This window comes from Coregonus lavaretus (assembly GCF_964263955.1).
Source record: "Coregonus lavaretus genome assembly, chromosome: 22".
Lineage (NCBI taxonomy): Eukaryota > Metazoa > Chordata > Actinopteri > Salmoniformes > Salmonidae > Coregonus > Coregonus lavaretus.
The window spans coordinates 39,823,098-39,850,432 of record NC_140009.1 but is presented as its reverse complement, the minus strand read 5'-3'; the positions used below and the strand labels follow the sequence as shown (position 1 = coordinate 39,850,432).

The 27,335-nt window shown below is 43.2% G+C and overlaps 1 protein-coding gene across 1 annotated transcript in view; it reads left to right on the top strand.

The window, feature by feature from the left end:
• Positions 1 to 27,335, top strand: part of LOC311149953 (phosphatase and actin regulator 3-like) — a gene marked incomplete at both ends in the record, with an annotated part of 59,671 nt that overhangs the window by 1,721 nt on the left and 30,615 nt on the right. The gene's annotated exons all lie outside the window — the stretch shown is intronic.

Sequence of the window (27,335 nt, the reverse complement as noted above, 5' to 3'; positions counted from 1 at the left end):
AGCTGGATTGTGCAACATTTGCCCCTATTTTTTTCTCACAATTCTTCAAGCTCTGTCAAATTGGTTGTTGATCATTGCTAGATAACCATTTTCAGGTCTTGCCATAGATTTTCAAGTAGATTTAAGTCAAAACTGTAACTTGGCCACTCAGGAACATTCACTGTCTTCTTGGTAAGCAACTCCAGTGTAGATTTGGCCCTTGTGTTTTAGGTTATTGTCTTGCTGAAAGGTGAATTCATCTCCCAGTGTCTGGTGGAAAGCAGACTGAACCAGGTTTTTCTCTAGGATTTTGCCTGTGCTTAGCTCCATTCCGTTTATTTTTTATCCTGAAAACACCCCAGGCCTTAACGATTACAAGCATACACATAACATGATACAGCCACCACTATGCTTGAAAATATGGAGAGTGGTACTCAGTAATGTGTTGTATTGGATTTGCCCCAAACATTACACTTGGTATTCAGGACAAAAAGTGTATTTCTTTGCCACATTTTTTGCCTATTACTTTAGTGCCTTGTTGCAAACAGGATGCATGTTTTGGAATATTTTAATTCTGTACAGGTTTCCTTCTTTTCACTTTGTCAATTAGGTTATTATTGTGGAGTAACTACAATGTTGTTGATCCATCCTCAGTTTTCTCCTATCACAGCCATTAAACTCTGTAACTGTTTTAAACTCACCATTGCCCTCATGGTGAAATCCCTGAGCAGTTTCCTTCCTTTCCGGCAACTGAGTTAGGAAGGACGCCTGTATCTTTGTAGTGACTGGGTGTATTGATACACCATCCAAAGTGTAATTAATAACTTCACCATGCTCAAAGGGATATTCAATGTCTGCATTTTTTCTTTTTTTCACATATACCAATAGGTGCCCTTCTTTGCGAGTCATTGGAAATCGTCCCTAGTCTTTGTGTTTGAAATTCACTGCTCGGCTGAGGGACCTTACAGATAATTGTATGTTTGGGGTACAGAGATGAGGTAGTCATTCAAAAATCATCTTAAACACTATTATTGCACACAGAGTGAGTCCATGCAACTTATTATGTGACTTGTTAAGCAAATTTGTACTCCTGATCTTAATCAGGCTTGCCATAACAAAGGGGTTGAATACTTATTGACTCAAGACATTTCAGCTTTTCATTTTTAATTAACATTATGGGGTATTGTGTGTAGGCCAGTGACAAAACATCTCAATTTAATCCATTTTAAATTCAGGCTGTAACACAACAACATTTGGAAAAAGTCAAGGGGTTTGAATACTTTCTGAAGGCACTGTAAAACAATGATTGAAGCATTGAAGCAGTGACTATGATAACCATGTCTTTTACTTGAATGTGCCTACACATGTAGCCTTCACCCATTCACAGGGCACTGCTAATGGAGTATACCGTAAATACAGTTGTGTGTCATTCAAGAGAGCAATAGTAGTGTCTGGTGACCCAAAGTACACATTGTCCGTCCTCAGTGTATCGTCACTGTGTGAGTGTCGCGGTCCACAGTCTTTGCCAAAGGATTACTAAGCTTTTTACACAGTGGCCTTTGCAGCTGCAGAGACTGACACTGTATTCATCCACTTAGTTAATGAGAGAGAGAGAGAGAGAGAGAGAGAGAGAGAGAGAGAGAGCAGAGAGAGAGAGGCAGAGAGAGAGAGGCAGAGAGAGGGAGAGAGAGAAGACAAAACAAGAGGACAAAGGCACAGCATTAGCTATAGAACGTTCAAGGCAATTTTACCCTCCATCCTTGCTGGGGCAATGCACTGTACCACTAAGTTTGTATTACTGCAAGGGCTAATTTGTATTTAAAGTACTATGGATTGTATGAAAGGTTTGAAAAACAAATACTAGTCTGAGATGTTGTTGCCAGGCCAGGATGTTACTTTGGGGGGGTTTGCACCCCGCTTAAAGAAGTTTAGAGAAAACACTGCAGGGTCTTATACTCCAGTTAGAATGTATACGTAATACCAGCCATTGTTGTGAACAAACCTATTTTTGACACGGTAATGCAGGGTTCTACACTAACATTTTCCAACTTTTTCAGTTAGTGGCACCAGCACATGATTTGGTCGCACCAATTTTTTAAATAATTTATAATGACATGGCCTGTGTCCCATAATATTATTATTAATATTTATTTTTTAATATGACTGCATTCCGTACAGAACCAGGCTAATAATGACTAGCCATATTTTAAATAGGCAACATTGTATGTTCTAAGTCCATAACAATGCTTAAACCACATCAAGGGACCATTTTTGGGGTCTGGGAAAAATTTGAGAAATTTAGATTTTTTTGTGTAGTTGGCCTTTAACTCAGGTGAGCACCAGCCAGACAGTTGTGTTTGGCTAGCAATGTTTTTGTTGCGCAGTTCTGATGGGAGTTTTCAAAACAAATGACCACTGGATTGATGCAAATAATCATGATTGGCAGGTAGGCATAGGCTACTTTGTAGTTACCTTTTAATTGCCTTTCCGTCTACCCGCAGATGGTTAGGCTATCATTAACATTGCTAATGGCTACGCACACTGCACACACAGGGCTCGACATTCAGGTAAATTTGCCAGCAGACCGGGCCAGTGTCAACTGAAAGCTACAGGCCCGAATTAAAAGACCACTGACAGGAAAGTGAATGAAGCGTGCATAATTTCAATAGCAGATGATTTTATCTTTCAGTTGCGGGCTGAGCAAGTAGCCTATACAGGGTTCATACAGACATTGGCAAGTCAAATTCAAGGACTTTCAAGGATTTTTTCAAGCTCTCTTATAGTCTTCCGCCATCATGATATTTTAAACTGTTGTGACTCAGATTATTTTGTGTACATGCTCAATTAGCCAAGCGTGCTTTATTATGAAGAACAACAATTTGATTGCTGATGTAAAAGGTTTGAGTCACGCTCAAGCATCATAACCCTCCCCTTCACTCTGAATGTAGACAAGGGAAGTTTATCAGAAGCCTAAAATAATGTGCCCCCCACACTATGAGAAATTCATTTGACAGTATGCAAGACTCTTCAGACTAGTACAGTTAGATAAACATCTACAAAATATCTATAAAACATCTACTGTGGACTATCCAAATAAAGTGATACCATAAAACCTTTTACTCAAACACATGCATGCACACACGCACACACGCACGCACACACACACCACCCCACACACACCCTACAAATCTGCTCAAATGCTCATTGAGCAGCAAGTTAAGGTAGACCTCAGCACTTCAGCCAAGAAATGACAGTAGGAGGGGGATGCTCAACAACAAAGATGGGAATCCAAAAAAGGCCTACCCATGCAGCAAAAACTTCCAGTAGTGGACTTATTCATGATAAAAAGGTGTTGAAGCCCTCAAAATAACACAAGCAGAGATTTACTTCATCTTAGAAGGCTCTAAGGCTCTCAGGCTTTATTCCATGAGATGGACAGAATACGGTCGTATTTAATAAACGTCAGAAAATTGTCCGAAACAGTGAGGTACTATCTGAAGTTGTCCAATAAGAAACACAATTTTTTTCCGGTTTCCGTTGCACAACGTTTTGGTACAGTGTGCCCTAATGAATATAACCCAAATACTGTATACTGTTCATAGAGCTGCCTATGTGCCTCCTCTTCCCCCACCTGACTGAGTTCACACTTCATGCACCTCTTCTCTGCCTCCTGCTCCTGAGCACCAGGGGACCAAATAAAGGAGACAAGGGGCCGTATGTATCAAGAGTCTCCGAGTAGGAGTGCTGATCCAAGGTCAGGTCCCCCCGTCCATGTAATCCTATTATTTTGATCTAAAAGGCAAAACCGATCCTAAATCAGCACTCCTACTTTGAGATGCTTGATACGGCCCAAGCTCTTTTAGCAGAAAAGCTCGTGTCAGTAGGAAGTGGCATTAGGAAAATACCTCAGATTTTAGGCCCATGGTGAAGACATTTACATTTACGTCATTTAGCAGACGCTCTTATCCAGAGCGACTTACAGTTAGTGAGTGTATACATTTTCTTTTCATACTGGTCCCCCGTGGGAAACAAACCCACAACCCTGGCGTTGCAAACGCCATGCTCTACCAACTGAGCTACACGGGACCTCACTGGACAAGATGGGACAGCAGCAGTGAGAAAATGTCTTACAGTTTGAAAGGAATCTTGACACCAGCCTGGACCTGTAGTCAGGAGCAGTGAACTAGAACTAGTCTTTTTTATTTATTTTATTTTTTATTTCACCTTTATTCATGTTGTGCTCAGAGCTGTCAGTCAAGTCATGCAGAAAATGGACAGGAAGTTACAGCAGCGCTAGTAGCCTAGCACTTCTGTCTCTTGAACTGCGCTTGAAGGTGCTTTCAAGTACTATCGTTCTGAGTAACCGGCTTGAGACTTATAGGCATTTGTCGATAACCCCAGTTAACTGTGGCACTTGAAATACTGTCGGATTTTAGCTTAATTCAGGCCATGTTCACGTTTCCACCATATGCTGAGCATATTTTTTGTTCAAAATATGGTTGGAATGTGGTAGGCCTATTATTAACGTGAGTTGAATGAAACCAAACAGTTTACTTAGCTATCCTCTCATTTGACATGTTTGTGAAAGAGACTTCCTACACCTCAATAATAATATGATTGAAAGTTACTTTAAAACGTGCATTGCGGTCAAAGTGCGATCAGATTGAAGCCTGGCCTATTGTCACGATCGTCTTCAAAAGGAGCAGACCAATACGCAGCGTGTTGAGCGAACATGATGACTTTATTATACTAAAGTGCAAAAACAATAAACGATTCATGAAGTCCACAGTTACAATGACCGTAAAGGAACAAAAACCCACAACCCCAAAGTGAAAACACACAGTTTAAATATGGCTCCCAATCAGAGATAACGAGCCGACAGCTGACACTCGTTACCTCCGATTGGGAGTCATTGACCAAACATAGAAATCGACAACCTAGACACCCAACATAGAACATGAACACATAGACTGCACACACCCTGGCTCAACATAATGAGTCCCAGAACCAGGGTGTGACAGTACCCCCCCCTAAAGGCGCGGACTGCGACCGCGCCTCAAAAACCCCAAACAGGGGAGGACTGGGCGGGCATACCTCCTCGGTGGCGGTTCTGGCTCCGGCCTAGACCACCACCCTCCGATACACCCCCCACAGTACCCCTGGTCCTGTCTAGCCCCGCTGGCCGGATCCGGACTGACGACACGCGCCCCTGACTTGGTGCGTGGAACAGGAATGGACCGGAATGGGCTGGCGACGCGCACCACAGACCTGGTGCGGAGAGCAGGAACGAGCCGGACAGGGCTGACGACGCACCCCGTAGGCCTGGTGCGTGGAGGAGGAACGGGCCTTACCAGGCTGACTTCTCGCACCCCTGGCTTAGTGCGAGTGGCAGGAACAGGCCGGACCGGGCTGGCGACGCGCACCGTAGGCTTGGTGCGAGTGGCAGGAACAGGCCGGGTCGGGCTGGCGACGCGCACCGTAGGTCTGGTGCGAGTGGCAGGAACAGGCCGGGTCGGGCTGGCGACGCACACCGTAGACTTGGTGCGGGTGGCAGGAACAGGCCGGGCAGGACTGTCGACGCACACCGTAGCCTTGGTGCGTAGAGCAGGAACAGGCCGGGCAGGGCTGTCGACGCACACCGTAGCTTTGGTGCGGAGAGCAGGAACAGGCCGGGCAGGGCTGTCGACGCACACCGTAGCTTTGGTGCGGAGAGCAGGAACAGGTCGGGCTGGGCTGGAGACGCGCACCGTCCATTTGGTGCGAGGGGCCGTAACAGGCCGGACCGTACTGGGGACACACACCACTGGCTCTACTCCGGGAACTGGAACGGGCCGGACCGGACTGGTAACACACCCCAGTACCTCTCGCCGTGCCTCTACACCTCCTTTCCCTACTTTGACCAGTAGCCCCCGTAACCTGGTGGCCCTTTGAATCCGCCCCTTCTCTGCCTCCGTTAGCCCCATCGTCCATGCCCTGTGCCCCCCCCTAAAAATTTCTTGGGGGTGCCTCTCGTCCCGCCGACGCTGCTCCCACGTCCAGGCTGCCTGTTCCTGGACACGCTGCTTGGTCGTAGGATGGTGGGTTTTTCTGTCACGATCGTCTTCAAAAGGAGCAGACCAATACGCAGCGTGTTGAGCGAACATGATGACTTTATTATACTAAAGTGCAAAAACAATAAACGATTCATGAAGTCCACAGTTACAATGACCGTAAAGGAACAAAAACCCACAACCCCAAGGTGAAAACACACAGTATAAATATGGCTCCCAATCAGAGATAACGAGCCGACAGCTGACACTCGTTACCTCCGATTGGGAGTCATTGACCAAACATAGAAATCGACAACCTAGACACCCAACATAGAACATGAACACATAGACTGCACACACCCTGGCTCAACATAATGAGTCCCAGAACCAGGGTGTGACACCTATATTATAAAGTCTCACGTTTGAGCTTTGTGCTCATTCTTGTCATATACAGTGCATTTGTAATGTATTCAGACCCCTTGACTTTTTCCATATTTTGTTACATAACTGCCTTATTCTAAAGTTGATTAAATACCTTTTTTCCCTCATCAATCTACACACAATACCCTATAATGTCAAAGCGAAAACAGGTTTTTAGAAATGTTTGCAAATATATATAAAAAAACAGAAATACCTTATTTACATACAGTGGGGAAAAAAAGTATTTAGTTGGCCACCAATTGTGCAAGTTCTCCCACTTAAAAAGATGAGAGAGGCCTGTAATTTTCATCATAGGTACACGTCAACTATGACAGACAAAATGAGAAAAGAAATCCAGAAAATCACATTGTATGATTTTTTATGAATTTATTTGCAAATTATGGTGGAAAATAAGTATTTGGTCAATAACAAAAGTTTCTCAATACTTTGTTATATACCCTTTGTTGGCAATGACACAGGTCAAACGTTTTCTGTAAGTCTTCACAAGGTTTTCACACACTGTTGCTGGTATTTTGGCCCATTCCTCCATGCAGATCTCCTCTAGAGCAGTGATGTTTTGGGGCTGTCGCTGGGCAACACAGACTTTCAACTCCCTCCAAAGATTTTCTATGGGGTTGAGATCTGGAGACTCCAGGACCTTGAAATGCTTCTTACGAAGCCACTCCTTCATTGCCCGGGCGGTGTGTTTGGGATCATTGTCATGCTGAAAGACCCAGCCACGTTTCATCTTCAATGCCCTTGCTGATGGAAGGAGGTTTTCACTCAAAATCTCACGATACATGGCCCCATTCATTCTTTCCTTTACACGGATCAGTCGTCCTGGTCCCTTTGCAGAAAAACAGCCCCAAAGTATGATGTTTTCACTCCCATGCTTCACAGTAGGTATGGTGTTCTTTGGATGCAACTCAGCATTCTTTGTCCTCCAAACACGACGAGTTGAGTTTTTACCAAAAAGTTATATTTTGGTTTCATCTGACCATATGACATTCTCCCAATCCTCTTCTGGATGCACTCTAGCAAACTTCAGACGGGCCTGGACATGTACTGGCTTAAGCAGGGGGACACGTCTAGCACTGCAGGATTTGAGTCCCTGGCGGCGTAGTGTGTTACTGATGGTAGGCTTTGTTACTTTGGTCCCAGCTCTCTGCAGGTCATTCACTAGGTCCCCCCGTGTGGTTCTGGGATTTTTGCTCACCGTTCTTGTGATCATTTTGACCCCACGGGGTGAGATCTTGCGTGGAGCCCCAGATCGAGGGAGATTATCAGTGGTCTTGTATGTCTTCCATTTCCTAATAATTGCTCCCACAGTTGATTTCTTCAAACCAAGCTGCTTACCTATTGCAGATTCAGTCTTCCCAGCCTGGTGCAGGTCTACAATTTTGTTTCTGGTGTCCTTTGACAGCTCTTTGGTCTTGGCCATAGTGGAGTTTGGAGTGTGACTGTTTGAGGTTGTGGACAGGTGTCTTTTATACTGATAACAAGTTCAAACAGGTGCCATTAATACAGGTAACGAGTGGAGGACAGAGGAGCCTCTTAAAGAAGAAATTACAGGTCTGTGAGAGCCAGAAATCTTGCTTGTTTGTAGGTGACCAAATACTTATTTTCCACCATAATTTGCAAATAAATTCATAAAAAATCCTACAATGTGATTTTCTGGATTTTCTTTTCTCAATTTGTCTGTCATAGTTGACGTGTACCTATGATGAAAATTACAGGCCTCTCTCATCTTTTTAAGTGGGAGAACTTGCACAATTGGTGGCTGACTAAATACTTTTTTTCCCCACTGTAAGTATGCAGACCCCTTTGCTATGAGACTTGAAATTGAGCTCAGGTGCATCCTGTTTCCATTGACCATCCTTGGAATGTTTCTACAACTTGATTGGAGTCCACCTGTGGTAAATTCAATTGATTGGACATGATTTGGAAAGGCACACACCTGTCTATATAAGGTCTTACAGTTGACAGTTAGGGCTGTTGCGGTGACTGTATTACCGCCACACTGGCGGTCACGAGTCATGAAGGCAGTCAAATTCCACGTGACCATTTAGTCACGGTAATTAGGCTTCTCCAAGTTCTGATGCTGCTGATGGTCATTAGTAGCCTACCAAACTTGCTAACTTCCTGGTACTCAGCACTCTATTGCCCCTCTAATCACTCTGACATCAATGCAAATGTATTCAAAAAACTAATCAAACACTTCATGAGAGCCCATGAGCTCATGTTGCGCAACATTTCTATAGGCTTTGCAATTGCATGAGAAAACAGAGTGATGGCCTCAACTAAAAAGAGGAAGATCCCATCAGCTTTCTAAAGGCTAGGCATACTATATTTATTTCTCAATAATCCTAATATTAAGCACAATGTTTATCTTTACAACAGGAGCAGAGCCTACCTGGCTGGCATGAAAATGAACCATGGGAAAAGCGTCCTCCATTTGCTATTTAATTGCATAGATGACATGTATTTTTTCCCGCTGCCCCTGTTTCGAGATAGGTGCATGATAATGGTCCATTCTAAATCAAAACAAATTTCACACATATATGATTTAGTATATGTAAAGACAAGATTGAATCAAGAATAGTCTGATGGGTGACAATATTAGCCTATCACGTGTTAATGATATATTATCACTTGTGAATGATGCCCAGTATAAGAAACAAAAAATGTTTTGCAACTTTTCTAATCATAGTCGCACATATGTTTTGATAAGGTTTGTATCACAATTTAAGTGGCCAAATAACTTATTAAAATTAAGCACATTAATCCTCTTTACAAGGGGTGTAGAGAGTCTAACTGGCATACATAAGCAGCGCATGAGTTTCAAGTTTGGGGAAGATCATTTTCACCATAAAACTGCATCTTTCAAATAAAAGCAACACATGCATAATTGCATTTGCGGTCACTTTTGATAATGATGTTTTCCCACTAATGGAACATTTGTGCTTAAAGCCTACTGCCATGTACGCATCGCTGCGCTTATAATGTGAAGAAATAGCCTAATAGTTATTCAACATTTTAATCTAAATGTTCTGATCTGTTGCGTCAGCCACATTGCATAAAAAAGGTATTTTGATGCTAGTAGTTGTATTAATTTGGGATCTATCGCATCCCACAACTGTCCCAGACTATGTTTGGAATATTTATTTGTCGACTTTTGTACTATGGGGGATAGTAGTTTGACATAGGCTAGTGCTTTTGCTGTTCGTTAGGCCTACTCATCTTGTTGGCTGATGAAAAGTAAATGTGGACAGTTCTTCCAATATCTTCAATATGCACTTCGGAATTGGATAAGGACGCGCGCAGTTGCGTCCCCCATGTGTCTGTCTTCACTTGTAGCCTGTGAGAAAGACCTGATCACGTGATGGAGAGCCATGTGAGTGAGAGGTGCAGCACTCAGGTAGAAAGGCACAACGGCCACTGGCCGTAAAAGGCAAGGATGTTTTTAGGGTGCATTACGGCCACAAAGGGGATGCCGCCGTGAAATTCTAGGCATTTTCAAGTGCTTGTCAAATTGTGAATGAGAGACTAATGAAGTGTGTACAGCCTGCGCAAAAAACAAAGCAGAGCTCATGCCTTTCAAGCAACTTTTTTCAAATCATCATTAGAGTCTCATCATTCAGCCTTGCAATGTATTAAAAATACAAACATATAGCCCAACGTTTGTAGAACAACTAAAGTTACATTAATAACAAAAAATTAAGCATATAGGAGTACCTATTTATTTGTTAACTGCTCAACACAGAATAGCCATGTGCGCACTCCCTCAAATCGTTTGGAGAAAGTATTTATTTTATAATCAGCTTTGTTCAATTCTATTCTTCATACTTTGAAATAATATAAAATAATTCCATGGAATTATAAGCAAATCTTGTCTGGTAAATGAACTAGTGTAGCCCACAGCCATATGGCATAGCCAGATCAGGACCTATCATAAGGACAACTCAGAGTATGCTATTTTGTTCTTCTGAAATACACTACATTTTCTTCCTATCATGCTTCCTATCATGCTTCTTTAGACCTGTCTAAAATAAATAATGGATTTATTGTGAAGGTGTAGGCTATTTTACATGGATTTATTAGATGTTCCAAAGGTCTGCATCAGTGGCTTGTAGACTATGTGTGGAAGCCAGGAGATGCTAAATTTATTTTTTATTTATTTCACCTTTATTTAACCAGGTAAACCAGTTGAGAACAAGTTCTCATTTACAACTGCGACCTGGCCAAGATAAAGCAAAGCAGTGCGATAAAAACAACAACACAGAGTTACATATGGGGAAAAACAAAACAAAGTCAAAAATACAACAGAAATACATATAATATACAGTGTGCAAATTTAGCAAGTTATGGAGGTAAGGCAATAAAATAGGCTATAGTGCAAAATAATTACAATTTAGTATTAACACTGGAATGATGTGCAAGAGATGATGTGCAAATAGAGATACTGGGGTACAAATGAGCAAAATAAATAACAATATAGGGATGAGGTAGTTGGGCGGGCTAATTTCAGATGGGCTGTGTACAGGTGCAGTGATCGGTAAGGTGCTCTGACAACTGATGCTTAAAGTTAGTGAGGGAGAAATGTGTTTATGTTAATTAATGATCAATTACCGTGAGACGAACAGTTATTTGCTTGACAATCACCGGCTGACAAAATTTCATGACCACCACAGCCCTATTGACAGTGCATGTCAGAACAAAAACCAAGCCATAAGGTCGAAGGAATTGTCCCTAGAGCTCCAAGACCGGATTGTGTCGAGGCACAGATCTGGGAAAGGGAGGTTACCAAGAAGCCAATGGTCACTCTGACAGAGCTCTAGAGTTCCTCTGTGGAGATTGGAGAACCTTCCAGAAGGACAACCATCTCTGCAGCACTCCAACAATCAGGCCTTTATGGTAGAGTGGCCAGACAGAAGCCACTCCTCAGTAAAAGGCACATGACAGCTTGCTTGGAGTTTGCCAAAAGGCACCTAAAGGTCTCTCAGACGATGAGAAACAAGATTCTCTGGTCTGGAGGAAACCTGGCATCATCCCTACGGTGAAGCATGGTGGTGGCAGCATCATGCTGTGGGGATGTTTTTCAGTGTCAGGGACTTGGAGACTAGTCAGGATCGAGGGAAAGATGAACGGAACAAAGTACAGAGAGATCCTTGATGAAAACCTGCTCCAGAGTGCTGAGGATCTCAGACTGGGGCGAAGGTTTTCCTTCCAACAGGACAACGACCCTAAGCACACAGCCAAGACAATGCAGGAGTGGCTTCGGGACAAGTCTCTGAATGTCCTTGAGTGGCTCAGCCAGAGCCCGGACTTGAACCCGATCGAACATCTCTGGAGAGACCTGAAAATAGCTGTGCAGCGACACTCCCCATCCAACCTGGCAGAACTTGAGAGGATATGTAGAGAAGAATGGGAGAAATTCCCCAAATACAGGTGTGCCAAGCTTGTAGCGTCATACCCTAGAAGACTCGATGCTGTAATCGCTGCAAAAGGTACTTCAACAAAGTACTGAGTAAAGGGTCTGAATACTTATGTAAATGTGACATGTACGTTTTTTTAAATAATAAGTTTAATACATTTTCATTAATACATTAATACCATTTCTAAAAACCAGTTTTTGCTTTGTCATTATGGGGTAATATGTGTAGATTGATGAGGGGAAAACATCTATTTAATCAATTTTAGAATAAGACTGTAACGTAACAAAATGTGGAAAAAGTCAAGGGGTCTGAATACTTTCCCAAATGCACTCTATACTACATGACCAAAAGTATGTGGGCACATGCTTGTTGAAATACTGAACAAAAATAGAACAAAAATTAATTAAGCCCTAATCTATGGATTTCACATGACTGGAAATACAGATATGCATCTGTTGGTCACAGATACCTTAAACAAAGGTAGTGGCTTGGATCAGAAAACCAGTCAGTATCTGGTGTGACCACCGTTTGGTCTCATGCAGTGCGACACATCTCCTTCGTATAGAGTTGATCAGGCTGTTGATTGTGGCCTGTGGAATGTTGTCCCATTCCTCTTCAATGACTGTGAGAAGTTGCGGGAACTGGAACACGCTGTCGTGCACGTCAATCCAGAGCATCCCAAACATGCTCAATGGGTGACGTGTCTAGTGAGTATGCAGGCCATTGAAGAACTGGGACATTTTCAGGAATTGTGTATAGATCCTTGCGAAAAGGGGCCATGCATTATCATGCTGAAACATGAGGTGATGGCAGCGTTGTCCCCAAATATAAAATATATTTTGATTTGTTTAATACTTTGATACATGATTCTATATGTGTTATTTCATAGTTTTGAAGTCTTCACTATTATTCTACAATGTAAAAAATAGTAAAAATAAAGAAAAACCTTTGAATGAGAAGGTGTGTCCAAACTTTTGACTGGTAGTGTAGCTCTGTTGGGTGTCCCACTCTCTCGCTGCATGCCAAGTCAGGGTAATTGACAAGTCAGAAGCAGAATCAACCTGGACTCGGGTAGACACTCCAATTAGTATGATATGCTACGTTTCATATGGTATGTATTAATTTGTGGATGTCCATCATCCATTTCGTATGATATTTTACGAATTATAATTCGTATCATATGTTACGAATTGCAATTTGTACAATATGTTACGTATTGCAATTTGTACAATATGTTACGAATTGCAATTTGGACAATATGTTACGAATTGCAAGTTGTACAATATGTTACAAATTGCAATTTGTACAATATGTTAAAAATTTGCAAAACATATGATATGTTACGAATTCCAATTTGTTGTGGCTAACCTTAACTAGGTGGCTAATGCTAACATTAGCTAGGCTAGGGGTTAGGGGTTAAGGTTAAGGTTAGGGTTCAGGGGTTAAGGTTACGGGAAGTGTTAGCTAACATGCTAAGTAGTTGCAAAGTAGCTAAAAAGTAGTAAGTAGTTGCAAAGTTGCTAATTAGCTAAAATATTAGTTGTCCATAATGAGATTCGAACACGCAACCTTTGGGTTGCTAGACATTCGCGTTATATGCCTAACCATCCACCCCGACCAAACACCCTACTTTAGTTTTTGCCTTAAGTAACCTTCTGTCTTATGTAACCATACCAAATGTAACATATACTAATTTGAGTGTCCCAGATTTACGTTTACTATGTTATATCAAGTCTATGAGACCAGGCTGGCAGGATATGACTCATCACTTGTGTTGCTAACTGGCTGCTAAAAAGAGCACAGCCACTACAGGGTGGGAGGGAGGCCCTTCTCCGAGCTTCTCTTCCCACCTCATTTAGATACTGTATAATGGCTGTTGGGTCATCAATGATGGACTTTGGGTGAACTAGCCCTTTAAACCCATTTCTATTATGGAACTAGAGCTATAATTCACAACGCTGTCAGCTCACGACTCATTCATCTCAGCCTGCCAAGATCGGGATGCCAGTTAAGGCCACCTGTTTGTTGCGGCAAGAGCTCTGTTCATTTTCCTCTTAGCCACTCATGTTCTCCATAGAGGACAGCAGAAGCACTTTTAGCTTGAGAATTATCACAGAGGAACTCCTTAGAAATACCAACAAAATGTATACAAATATTAGTTCCTTTATATTGTCACGATCGTCAGATACAGAGGACCAAGGCGCAGCGTGGAAGGTGAACATACTTATTTATTAAATGATTACACGAACAAAACAACAAATCGATACGTGACGTCCAAAGGTGCAAAACACAAACCTACACAGGAACAAGATCCCACAAACACTGTGGGAAAACAGCCTGTCTAAATATGGTTCCCAATCAGAGACAACCAGCAACAGCTGACACTCGTTGCCTCTGATTGAGAACCACTCTGGCCAACATAGATAGACATGAACTAGAATAAACAAAGAACACTCACACCCTGGCTCAACATACAAGCGTCCCCAGAGCCAGGGCGTGACAGTACCCCCCCCCCCCCCAAAGGCGCGGACTCGGACCGCGCCCACCAAATACCACAGGGGAGGGACCGAGTGGGCACTCCGCCTTGGCGGCGGATCCGGCTCCGGGCATGATTCCCACTCCCTCTCCAACCCCCCAAAGTACCCCTGGTCCGGTCTGGCCCTGCTGGCCGGAGCTGGACTGAACACCGGTGGAGTGGATTGCTCTAGCTCCGGCGTGGAGCAGCTGACCGGTGCCGGACCAGGCACCGGTGGAACAGGCACGGGCTGTGCCGGACTGACGACGCACACCACTGGTTTGGTGTGGGGAGCAGGAACAGGCCGGACCGGGCTGGCGACGTGCACCACCAACTTGGTGCGGGGAGTAGGAACGGGCCGGACCGGGCTGACGACGCGCACAACTGGCTTGGTGCGGGGAGCAGGAACAGGCCGGGCCGGGCTGACGACGCGCACCACTGGCTTGGTGCGGGGAGCAGGAATGGGCCAAACCGGGCTGACGATGCGCACCATAGGCTTGGTGCGGGGAGCAGGAACGGGCCGGGCCGACGACGCGCACCACTGGCTTGGTGCGGGGAGCAGGAATGGGCCGAACCGGGCTGACGATGCGCACCACAGGCTCGATGCGAGGAACAGGAACAGGCCTGACCGTATTGGGGACACACACCACTGGCCCTACGCGGGGATCAGGAACGGGCCGGACCGGACAGGTAACACACCCCAGTACCTCTCGCCGTGCCTCTACACTTTCCCTCCCCTCTGTGACCAGTGGCCCCCTTAACCTGGCGGCCTCCTCTGCAAACCCGCTGGACCGCTCTATCGCAGCCTCCTGCTGCCCCGTCGTCCACGGCGTGAGCCCCCCCCTAAACATTTTCTGGGGGTCTCTCCTCCCCGTGGGCCAGGCCCAGTCGAGGTTGATGTCCTTTAGCGATACCTCTGGCGTTGGCTCCTGGACACGCTGCTTGGTCCAGTGTTGGTGGGATCTTCTGTCACGATCGTCGGATACAGAGGACCAAGACGCAGCGTGGAAGGTGAACATACTTATTTATTAAATGATTACACGAACAAAACAACAAATCGATACGTGACAAATGTGCAAAACACAAACCTACACAGGAACAAGATCCCACAAACACTGTGGGAAAACAGCCTGTCTAAATATGGTTCCCAATCAGAGACAACCAGCAACAGCTGACACTCGTTGCCTCTGATTGAGAACCACTCTGGCCAACATAGATAGACATGAACTAGAATAAACAAAGAACACTCACACCCTGGCTCAACATACAAGCGTCCCCAGAGCCAGGGCGTGACATATATATTGTTTATTTATCCAAGTAATCCCATGCAGGTTAAAAAACTATTCTTGAGAGATGTGGGCCACGACTTGTACACTTGATCCATGAACATACATTTAATCAGTTGGTTGTAAATTTAGCTACTACTTTCAAAGTGAGTGATTGTGTCTCTTCTCAGCTTGTCACAAGGCCAGTGGTACAGCTCTACATAGCTCTACACTTGGTAAATCAGAGTGAATGCACGGGCCATCTGTACGACCCAGCATCGGTCACACAAGTATCCCCACTACTGTTATACTGTCCCCACTGACACCAACTCGCTATGTTCTTACCATTCAACCCGTACTGTAACATCACTGCATGTTGTACTGTGGGGGCGGCAGGTAGCTTAGTGGTTAAGAGCGTTGTGCCAGTAACCGAAAGGTCGCTGGTTCTAATCCCCGAGCCGACTAGGTGAAAAAATCTGTCGATGTGCCCTTGAGTAAGGCACTTAACCCTAATTGCTCCTGTAAGTCGCTCTGGATAAGAGCGTCTGCTAAATGACTAAAATGTAAATGTAATGTACTGTGATATTGTAAATACAAGAACTGCAAGTGAAGTGAATGGGACAAACTGTTAGTGTATGCCTTGTCGAGCACAGCCCACTGTGGGATCGCTGTATTTCCCCACGAATGAAAATGGAACACAGCATATGCTTATTCCCTGAGGTAGTGGAAGCAAATTAGGCATTTTACAATGTGTGAACTGTGTGTATGTGTGGTGTGTACATGCGCACGTGGATGCGTGCATGTGTCTATATGCATACATGTACTTACGAGCATGTGTGTGTGATGTGTTGGGGAAAGGGCACGCCTGCCTGAGCTTGTACGACACCGAAAAATCACAGATGGAATCAGACTGAGTGGGAAAGCAGACAGCAGATAGCCCTTTGAGACCGTGGTGGAACTAGGACCAGAGCAAAGCAAAACACTTGTCATATGCCTCAGTGTTAAGGGAGAACGTAATGGAACTATAGACAGGAATTCGGGAGGCCATGCTACACTAGAGCAGAGAGAGAAGAGGAAAGGTCTAGTTTTGGCCCTTGTACAACAGAGAACGAGACAGCCTCTGCCTGTGTGAAAAGCCAGAGAGATACTGCAGAATTGCCCTCCTGGGCCTGCCTGCTATCTGGCCAACATTACAGGGATAGACTGTGTGAATTTTCTGTAAATAGATACTTGTAGTAAAAGTTACCTGAGATCTATTGGATAGTTTCCATATTCATCAACATCAATCATCAACTTCTCACCTTTTTTGGGGCTACATACCAATACCATGCTCTGGTATCCTTCTATTGTGTTTTCCTTCTATCCTTTTGTTAGTCATTTTCCAATCAGAAACAAAAACATTGGTTTGGTGAAAGCCATATAGTACAATTAAAGCCCACTATCCAGCTGGGTAGGAGGAAGCTTTCAACTATCCAGTCCTTTCAATCAATGAGGACGAGGGGAGCAAAGAACAGAATCATTGTAGACTAAAGGGCCCCACACACCCTTCGTTTTGGCTGGTGTTACAGCCAATCCTAACTCCCACTTTAGTCAAATGTTCACCATTGAAATTGATGCATGACTTAGTGAAAATTCGACTTAAGTGGAAGTTAGGATTCACCCAACCATAGTCTGGGTTTCCCACCCTGGCGATGTGGGCGATTCTGTCAGAGATAGATGATCAAGGGAGTGGGAATTCAAATTCAAATAAACACTGTCTGGGCTGGGAACACAAGGGAATAGAAAGAAGGAGAGGGGGAGGGGAGGACTGAAAAAGAACAATGAGCCCAAGGCGGACGAGGTAGAAGAGGTAGACAGTCTTCCCAGCCACTCAATGGATGCCATCATCGAATCATTACCGAGTGAGAGTAGAGGAAGCCCTTTCAGAGTAACTGTTAGCTTGATAAGCACTTACAGTAGAACAGTATTGAACACAACAATCCTCACAGGCCCTCTCTAGAGATGGTAAATTAAATACATCGCCGTATCAGATGACAGTAATAGAAGGAATTTGGTTGTAAGGGAAATTAATTGATCTATTCATTGTCTCGCCGGACTGTTTGGGGTGCGTGGGAGGATGCAGGGCAGTCGTGTATGTGTGTCTGCACACCAGTTAGTGCGCTAAAAATTGTGTGTGTGTGTGTGTGAGAGAGAGAGAGGGAGAGAGAGAAGAGAGAGATGTATAACTGTATTGTATGGATGGTGGGCATTCTGTATGTTTACATGGCAGCATTGGGGATTTCAGCACCATGGAGAGCGAAAAGCTTGCATTGCAGTGGAACTTATGAGAGAGAGACGGGGAGAGAGGTATCAATTACAGTGTTACCTGGGTTACCTCTCTATATGCACACACACAATGGATCATAGCTACTTATACACACACGCACACGCACACACACACACACACACACACACACTAACCCTAATTGTAACCCTAACCCTAAACCTAACCCCTAAGCCTAAAATAGCCCTTTCCTTTTGGGGACCGGCAAAATGTCCCCACTTGTCCAGATTTTCCTTGTTTTACTGTCCTTGTGAGGACTTCTGGTCCCCACAAGGATAGTAAAACCAAACCACACACACACAAACACACAATTGCCATTGACACAGTTATGTACACTTGCTGTCTGTGAAAGCTAACCATTAGCTCACTAACGCTTTAGTACTGCCTGCTGGATTCAGTGTCCAACTGAATTCGCCATGTGTTTCTTTGTTTGTGTATTTGTAGAGTCAGAGTATTGGGATCCAGCATCAGAATATATTTTTACACATTATTATTCAGGATACATCATTCCCAGACATACTGTAGCCCATAACAAGGTTATAGTACTTGCAATAGTAGACTGACTTAGTTTATCAATATAATGCTCAACTTATTTCTGAATCTATTCCTTATTCGTGGATATACATGACTATAAAACCAGTATGAATCAGAGTAAAACCATTCCACGTATGTAGGTATCATGTAAATGGTAGTGATTTTCCGTGTTCTGTGCCCCTCTCTTTCTCTTTCCTGCCTAGCGACAATGATGCTGTAGTGTAGACTCCCAGTAGAGTATTGCCTGCAGGGGGCCCAATGGAAGGGAGCCATTCACACACATACTCATACACACGCACTGGTATGTGCACACCACACACACCTACACACATGCACGTGCACTGTGCACACATGCACACAGACAAGTAGGTTTCAAGGGTCTACACAGAGAAATTCGCAAACTCCTAACGCCTGCACATACACTCACACACTTCCGCACACATACACACACATATGCACGCACACACACGCACACATGGTTTATATAAATCTTTCAGGCATTGCCCTAAATCAGCGGAATAACTGCAATAAACAAGCACATACCCACCTGATCCTGCTAGTCTCTACAACTACCAAGTAGTATTTTCTAAAGTCTAGCAACCTTGCCAGCAGGCATGCCAGCTAAGATAGTCAGACAAGCTACTATAACTTGATTGATAGCCTGAAATGGTTTGGTAGCTAGTTATGAGGTTGATTTGGACCCTGTCTAGCTGGCTAAAGCCAACTTCATAAAATTGCTAGGTGGCTAGTATTACAGAGAAACAACAAAATATTTTAGTTTTATTTATTCTATAAGAAGGAATCAATAGGCTACATAGCTTGATCAAATTAATTTAAAAACATACCTCCTGCGAATCCTGCCCATCACCGGCAGCTAAAATCAAATCAAACACTGTGTGTATCCCTCTACACTCTTTCCCCCCTCCACTAACTATACTGTTTGCACGCACTATAGAATCTAACATCCTGCCTAGCATATCTTTGCTCCGTGGTGCACCTTGGAAGGAACCACTTACTAGGAAGAATAAGGGGGGTGGTACTATTTGCCTGGTCCAGTTAATGTGGCCCCTCTGCAAAATACCGCTGGAAAAACGTGGGCTTAAAACGCTTGAAATGTTTAGTAATTAATTGAACATCTGACAAATTTAAAAACAGTACAAATCTGAGGGGGCACGTGCCCTTGTGCCACCGGCCCAGGTGACAGACCCAGGCCGATAGTGGTCAAGTTCCTGAGGTTCAAGTCAAGGTAGCTGTTCTGGAAAGAGCCAAGAACTTGAGAGGAACGTATATCTTTCTCAACAAGGAATATCCTGAAGCTGTGCGCCAGAAGAGGAAATAACTTATCCCAGCCATGAAAGCTGCCAGAGCGCGTGGGGACATTGCTTACATCCGCTATGACAGGCTCATTGTCCGCCCTCCCTCCCAGAAGCCTGGAAGGGATGAGAGAGCCAAGCCTATGGGTTCGTAGCTTCAACCCCGCAGCACACACACACACACACACACACACCAATTGATTAATGGACTGCTGACTGTATATTTCTTTCTCTTGCATTGTTTGCTCTTTCCAGTATTATGTCTATCTCTGATAAGCTACCCAGGAAAGGGCTGAAAATAGCCCATATTAATATATGTAGCCTTAGAAATAAGGTTCATGAAATCAATAACTTGCTAACATCAGATAACATTCATATATTAGCCATTTCTGAGACTCACTTAGATCATTCATTTGATGATACAGCAGTAGCAATACAAGAATATAACATCTATAGAAGGGACAGAAATGCTTATGGGGGAGGTGTTGCTGTATATATTCAGAGCCATATCCCTGTAATGCTTAGAGAAGATCTTATGTCAAGTGTTATTGAAGTGTTGTAGTTGCAGATTCACTTTTGGGGTGTTGCTATAGGCCACCAAGTGCGAACAGTTAGTATTTAAATAATATGTGTGAAATGCTTGATAGTGTATGTGATGTAAACAGAGAGGTCTACCTTCTTGGGGACCTGAATATTGACTGGTTTTCATCAAGCTGTCCGCTCAAGAGGAAGCTTCTTACTGTAACCAGTGCCTGTAATCTGGTTCAGGTTATTAATCAACCTACCATGGTGTTTACAAACACTACAGGAACAAGATCATCCACATGTATCGATCACATTTTTACTAATACTGTAGAACTTTGTTTTGATGCAGTGATCACAATATAGTGGCTATATCCAGGAAAGCCAAAGTTCCAACAGCTGGGCCTAAAATAGTGTATAAGAGATCATACAAAATATTTTGCTATGACTCAGGTGTGGATGATGTATAAAATATGTGTTGATCTGATGTGATTAATAAGGACCATCCAGATGCTGCACTTGATGAATTTATGAAATTGCTTCTTCCAATTATTGATAAACATGCACCTGTTAGGAAACTGACTGTTCGAACTGTTAATGCTCCATGTATTGATGAGGAATTGAAAAACGATATGGTTGAAAAAGATGGGGCAAAAAGGAGTGGCTAATAAGTCTGGCTGCACATCTGACTGGTTGACTTACTGCAAATTGAGAAATTATGTGACTAAACAACAAAAAGAAGAAGAAACTATATTATGAAGTCAAGATCAATGATATAAAGAATGATGGAAAAAAAACTTTGGAGTACTTTAAATGAAATTATTGGTAGAAAGACAAATTCAACTCCATCTTTCATCGAATCAGTTGGCTTATTCATCACAAAACCATTTGATGTTTCCAATTATTTTAAGGATTACTTCATTGGCAAAGTGTGCAAACTTAGGCAGGAAATGCCAACAATGAACAGTGAGCCATTGTATTCATGCATAAAAAAACAAATAATGAAAGAAAAGCATTGCAAGATTGAATTTTTTTAAGTTAGTGTGGGAGAGGTGGGAAAATTATTGTTATCGATCAATAATGACAAACCTCCTGGCATTGACAACTTAGATGGAACGCTACTGAGGATGGTAGCTGACTATAGCCACTCCTATCTGTCATATCTTTAATCTGAGCCTAGAGGAAAGTATTTGTCCTCAGGCCTGGAGGGAAGTCAAAGTAATTCCGCTACCCAAGAATGGTAAAGCGGCCTTTACTGGTTCTAACAGTAGACCTATAAGCTTGCTGCCAGCTCTTAGCAAACTGTTGGAAAAAATGGTGTTTGACCAAATACAATGCTATTTCTCTGTAAACAAATTAACAACATAATTTCAACATGCTTATAGGGAAGGGCACTCAACATGTACTCCACTGACACAAATTATGGATGATTGGTTGAAAGAAATTGATAATAAGAAGATTGTGGGAGCTGTACTGTTAAATTTCAGTGCAGCCTTTGATATTATTGACCATAACCTGTTGTTGAAAAAACGTATGTGTTATGGCTTTTCAACCTCTGCCATATCGTGGATTCAGAGCTATCTATCTAATAGAACGCAACAAGTTTTCTTTAATGGAAGCTTCTCTAATGTCAAACATTTAAAGTGTGGTGTACCACAGGGCAGCTCTCTAGGCCCTCTACTCTTTTCTATTTTTACTAATGACCTGCCACTGGCATTAAACAAAGCATGTGTGTCCATGTATGCTGATGATTCAACCATATACGCATCAGCAACCACAGCTAATGAAGTCACCGAAACCCAGAGTTGCAGTCTGTTTTGGAATGGCTGGCCACTAATAAACTGGTCCTGAACATCTCTAAAACTAAGAGCATTGTATTTGGTACAAATCATTCCCTAAATTCTAGACCTCAGCTGAATCTGGTAATGAATGGTGTGGCTGTTGAACAAGTTGAGGAGACTAAATTACTTGGCGTTACCTTAGATTGTAAACTATCATGGTCAAAACATATAGATTCAATGGTTGTAAAGATGGGGAGAGGTCTGTCCGTAATTTAAAAAAAATTGACACCACACTCCAAAAAGCAAGTTCTGCAGGCTCTAGTTTTGTCTAATCTTGATTATTGTCCAGTCGTGTGGTCCAGTGTTGCAAGGAAAGACCTAGTTAAGCTGCAGCTGGCCCAAAACAGAGCGGCACGTCTTGCTCTTCATTGTAATCAGAGGGCTGATATAAATACTATGCATGCCAGTCTCTCTTGGCTAAGAGTTGAGGAGAGACTGACTGCATCACAATGTGTTGAAAACCCCAAATTGTTTGCATAGTCAACTTACACACAGCTCTGACACACACACTTACCCCACCAGACATGCCACCAGGGGTCTTTTCACAGTCTCCAAAACCAGAACAAATTCAAGAAAGCATACAGTATTATATAGAGCCATCATATTGCTAAAATCAACAGCAAACATGATTTCAAAAACAGAAAAAGCAACACCTCACGGCACAACGCCTCTCCCCTATTTGACCTAGATAGTTTGTGTGTATGTATTGATATGTAGGCTAAATGTGGGGATCCTAATAAAATACCAAATACCAAAATGTCTGTCAACTTTTTTTTTACTACCCCTTTTTGCTCCCCAATTGGTAGTTACAGTCTTTGCCCATCTCTTCAACTCCCATACGGACTCGGGAGAGGCGAAGGTCGAGGGACATGCATCCTCCGAAACACGACCCTGCCAAGCCGCACTGCTTATTGACACACTGCAAGCTTAATACGGAAGCCAGCCGCACCAATGTGTCGGAAGAAACACCATACAACTGGCGACCGCCACAGGAGTCACTAGAGCGCGATGGGACAAGGACATCCCGGCCGGCCAAACCCTCCCCTAACCCGGACGATGCTGGGCCAATTGTGCGTCGACTCATGTGTCTCCCGGTCGCGGCCGGATCTGTAGTGACGCCTCAAGCACTGCAGTGTCTTAGACCGCTGCGCCACTCGGGAGGCCGCCTCTGTCTACTCTGATAACTGTTGGAAACCAAAGACCCGTGGGTGCTCTCTCTTTCTCTGGCTAAAATGACACGTCTATTCTTAGTACCTGAGCCTATTGTGTGGGTGGCAGGAGTTGGGCTAGAGAGACACTTTTAGCAGGACTGGCTACAGCCCACTGGGTGGATCTGTTGGCTATGGCTTTCAGGGAGATGCTGGATCCTTAGGGTGGTATGGTCAGTGTGTGTGTGTGTGTGTGTGTGTGTGTGTGTGTGTGTGTGTGTGTGTGTGTGTGTGTGTGTGTGTGTGTGTGTGTGTGTGTGTGCTTGCATGCGTGTGTGTGTGGGAAAGAGTGTAACAAACACACACTACAAATATGAATGTGGGCCTGTGTTATGGCTGACAGGGTCTGTGGTCACTGTGTGTGAATGGAACATACACTGTCCTGGTTAGTGGTCAGTGGGTACCCCACAGTATGTTTCAGGTATTACACTCAAAGCAGTATGCCAGATTCAGGCCATGTGACAAAGGTGTGTGTTTGTGTGTGTGTGTGTGTGTGTGTGTATGTGTGTGTATATGTGCGTGTATACATGCGTGTTTGTGTATACGTGTGTGTGTAGTGTACTTGTATGTGTCAAAATCAAAACCAACTTAGCTCTTAACCTAAGCAGCATACAATCCAAGATACTAACCAAAGGGCCGAAATAGGCCTCCTTGAAAAGATGTAAAACAAGACTTGATCCCAAGTATTTTGTAGTGAGTCTACATGCAGGAGTCAGTCTATTTGAGTACTCCCCCACCAGTCCCCAATCTTAACTGAAACATATGGTAGCAAACAAGGCCCTCGGGCACTTCTTATTGGCTGCTCTCCTTGCTGACATCGCTTCTCTCCTTTAAAGCCAGTAGCCCACACATTTGAGAATACCACACATAAGACCGGTTTCTCAGAGTCAGAGTAAGTCTACTTTGTATTTATTAGGGATCCTCATTAGCTGCTACTCTTCCTGGGGTCCAAACACATTAAGGCACTTACATTACATATAAAACAAAAGATAAAACAGTACATCATATAACATTATTACACCACTACATATCTACAATAGAACATTTATAATACCACCATACAACAATATTACAATGTATGTGTGTGTAGAGTGTGTGCTAGTGCTTGTGTGCGTATGTGTGTCTCTACCTTTGTGTGTGTCTCTTCACAGTCCCCGCTGTTCCATAAGGTGTATTTTTACCTGTTTTTTAAATCTGATTCTACTGCTTGCATTAGTTACCTGATGTGGAATAGAGTTCCATGTAGTCATGGCTCTATGTAGTACTGTGCGCCTCCCATATGTTCTCGACTTAGGGATTGTGAAGAGACCTCTGGTGGCATGTTTTGTGGGGTATGCATGGGTGCTAGTAGTTTAAACAGACAGCTCGGTACATTCAGCTTGTCAACACTTCTTACAAAAACAAGTAGTGGTGAAGTCAATCTCTCTTCCACTTTGAGCCATGAGAGATTGACATGCATATCATTAATATTAGCTCCCAGTGTACTTTTAAGGGCCAGCCGTGCTGCCCTGTTCTAAGCCAATTGTAATTTTCCTAAGTCCCTCTTTGTGGCACCTGTCCACACTACTGAACAGTAGTCCAGGTGCAACAAAACTAGGGCCTGTAGGACCTGCCTTGTTGATAGTGTTGTTAAGAAGGCAGAGCAACGCTTTATTATGGACAGACTTCTCCCCATCTTAGCTACTGTTGTATCAGTATGTTTTGACCATGACAGTTTACAATCCAGGGTTACTCCAAGCAGTTTAGTCACCTCAACTTGCTCAATTTCCACATTATTCATTACAAGATTTAGTTGAGGTTTAGGGTTTAGTGAATGTTTTATCCCAAATACAATGATTTTAGTTTTGGAAATATTTAGGACTAACTTATTCCTTGCCACCCATTCTGAAACTAACTGCAGCTCTTTGTTAAGTTTTGCAGTCATTTCAGTCGCTGTAGTAGCTGACGTGTATAGTGTTGAGTCATCCGCATGCATAGACACACAGGCTTTACTCAAGGCCAGTGGCATGTCGTTAGTAAATATTGAAAAAAGTAAGGGGTCTAAACAGCTGCCCTGGGGAATTCCTGATTCTACCTGGATTATGTTGGAGAGGCTTCCATTAAAGAACACCCTCTTTTTTTTTTTTTTTTTGCTTCATAGTATAGTTTCTGCAAGACAACATGGCAAAGACATTAACTTTTTGGCCTAAATTAAAATTACAAGTTTGGGTCAAATCCAATACAACACAACACAGAGTGAAACCCTCTGTATTTTCAAGTATTGTGGTGGTAGCATCATGTTATGGGTATGCTTGTCATCATTAGGGACTGGGGAGTTTGTCAGGATCAAAATAAATATGAAAAGAGCAAAGCCAATGTAAATTGTTAAAGCAAAACCTGCCTCAGTCTTCTGAAAACCCTGGAATAGAGTTTTATATTTCAGCAAGACAATTACACAAGTGTGTATGCCAAAGACAAACCAGAATGGCTTTCCAAAAGGTGTTGAGGGTTCCTGAGTGGTCTAGTGTCAGTCCTGACTTACATTTGCTTGAAAAATCTGAGACAAGGTTTGAATATTGATGTCCATCAATGATTCCCAACCAAATGTACTGAGCTTGAGCAATTTGGACAAAAACAATGGACATATGTTGCCTTAAGAGTTATGCAAAGTTGGTAGAATATTATTCAAAATGATTCACAGCTCTAATGGCTGCCAAAGGTGTTTCCACCAAGTATTAACTCTGGGGTGTGAAGACATCAAGACATTCTTTTTTTTTATTTCTAATTAATCAGGAAAATGTTCTATGACTTTCTTTCACTCTGAAAATGTGAAGTAGGTTGTGTAGATCTGTAGGGAAAAAATTGAATTTAATACCTTTTTAGATTAAATGTTTAGGCAGCAAAATGTGAATACTATGCAAGGGGTGTGTAGACTTTCACTAGGCACTGTATATATATATAAAACAACAGCCCAAATCTGCTCTTGGTCAACCCTATTTGGCCTGTTAGTGGAATATCAGATAATTCAGATTTTTGGCATCTAAAAAAGTGCCATTATACAATGTTATCATTCAAGGCAGTGCTAAGCAATAACTAAGATATAAGGGATTCAATGACCAACCAGTTGCTAGCATGGACACTCCACTCTTCATAGAGACTGGGTCACTATGAACTCTGCACCTCCCTTTGTGTAATGGTGGTGCAGGTGCTCTCAAGTCTCTCTCAGAACAGGGGTCTTAAATCAATGTGTGGCTGCTCACTAGGAAGCATAGACACAAGCAACCTCTCACTCTCTTCTGGTAGTTAGCTGTGTGCTCAGACTGTGACAGGCCCGTAGGCAATGGACAGATGGCAGCACAGTTGCAGTGCCAGGGGGGTAAGTGAGGAGGTTAGCTGGCATGGCATGGCAGTGGGTAAGGAGGTGGCCTGTTCAAGGGCACATTGTTAGTCCTCCAAGTGAGGGGGGTGGGAGGAATGAATTTGAACAGGACTGACACTGAATCCCAAATCAACCCCTAGCCCCTACCCCCTATACACTTGGAAAGATATGAGACGATTGGATAGGTGAAAGCGATATGGCGACAATTCCTCCTGGCCTATCAGACGGCATGATGGAGCCATTGACATATAAATATCTAGACAAAGCCATATACTGAGAATTGATTTCTGGAGGTTGGTTGATCCATTCGTTTTCATTGTGTGGGATTCGAGACATGTCACTCTACAAGCCATGTGTACAGTGCCTTGCATTACAACCTGTTGCATTACAACCTGTCATTTAAATGGATTTTTATTTGGATTTCATGTAATGGACATACACAAAATAGTCCAAATTGGTGAAAGAAATAACTTGTTTCAAACAATTCTAAAAAATAAATAAAGGAAAAGTGGTGCGTGCATATGTATTCACCCCCTTTGATATGAAGCCCCTAAATAAGATCTGGTGCAACCAATTACCTTCAGGAGTCACAT